Raw genomic sequence first — 1,549 nt, 5'->3', positions numbered from 1 at the left:
GCACTGAGCATGGCCCGCAGCCACTGCCCCATGGCATCCCCTGAGGGGCCAGAGCAGGCAGAGGGTTCTCACTGGCCTTAGGAGACGACCATGGGGGAGGCCCTGGGAATAATCTGCAGCTCAGCCGCAGCCCCCTAACCATCTATTGCTGGTGTCGGCATGTGGCTCCTGGGGTATAATCCCCCCCCCCTTTTCTGGTGCTGCAGGTGCTGATCCCTGGCTGCTCCCCGCTGTCCTCCTCCACTCGTAGAGTCAGCGCACATTCAGCTCTGCAGTCATGTCCACCTTCCAACAGGAGAGTGTGGAGGACTTCTACGAGATGGGGGAAGAGCTGGGCAGGTGAGTGATATCCCAGAGGGTCTTCTGTGGCTGGCGCCCCCGCCCCGGCACCAGGGCAGGGCTGCAGCCCCTGCCTGAGCACCAGGGCAAGAGCTTCACCCAGCTGCTGCAGCCCTTGGGATATCCCTGTGCTATGGCATCCCCTGTGCCACATCTGTGGCTAATGGCAGGTGGTGGGGCTGGAGCCTGTACAGAGAGCCAGGCACTTCTAGCAGACATATATGTATATATATATCTATATATGTATATATGTTGATTAACATTAAACTCACTCCTATATTTGGGCATGCCTAGCAGCTCCCTGCTGAGCTCCCATCCTACCTGGGTTTGGTTAGGACTGCTGGGCCGGTACTGGCAGCTTCCACCCTTTCTTGGTCACTGCTGCCTGGCTCTGCGCCTACAGCACAGATCTGAGAGTGAATTACTGCATGCAAATGGGATTTAATCATCCAAAATGCAAAGACAGCAGCACTGGGGGGGGTGCTGTAGCAGCAATGTCAGCATCGGAAGCAGGTTCCCTGAAGTGCCTGTCCATGCCCAGAGCACTGCCTAACCCCCATTTTCGCACTCTGGACACTACTGCAATACGCAACAAAATAAATGTTCACTTAAAAAAACAATCACAGACCCTAAAATTTAACTTCCCATCGAACACAGAATCATTTCATGGTTTTGGTTGGAAAAGACCTTTAAGATCATTGAGTCCAACCATTGAACCAGTCCAAAGTCTGCCACTAGACCACGACATGGTGCCACATTTTAGTGCATAGTGCCCCAAACTGAACACAGTATTCAAGGTGTGGTCTCAGAAGAACCCAACATGGAAAAAAATTGCTTGTGCAGAGTACAGTAAATAAACTGTAACTTGGATCAGCAGTTTGACCTCAAGTGAGACCTGTGGTTAAAACTAAAGGAAGATTTTGCTGCAGCTGTTCTGTGCTACTGGTCTCCACTTCTGTGGAAACTGGCAGATAGTGAGGTGTGTAAATGGCAGTGTGCCCTCACCTGTCCAAGCTTATTTAAAAGTTAATTATAAATATTGTAGAAAAAGAAAAAAAAACAGAAAATGTGCTACTCCTAAGCTGTCAAAACCTACTTGGAAAGCATGGAGAAGTACACAAAGCTCACAGGGGACTCGCTACAGCTGTCACCACACACCAGCAGCAGTCAATGCGCTGAGGGAGGGAGGAGCTCTGCGTACCTTGAAGCC

The sequence above is a fragment of the Mesitornis unicolor genome, unplaced genomic scaffold (genome assembly GCF_000695765.1).
Source record: "Mesitornis unicolor isolate BGI_N332 unplaced genomic scaffold, ASM69576v1 scaffold24007, whole genome shotgun sequence".
Taxonomy (NCBI): Eukaryota; Metazoa; Chordata; class Aves; order Mesitornithiformes; family Mesitornithidae; genus Mesitornis; species Mesitornis unicolor.
This window is presented reverse-complemented; position numbering follows the sequence as displayed.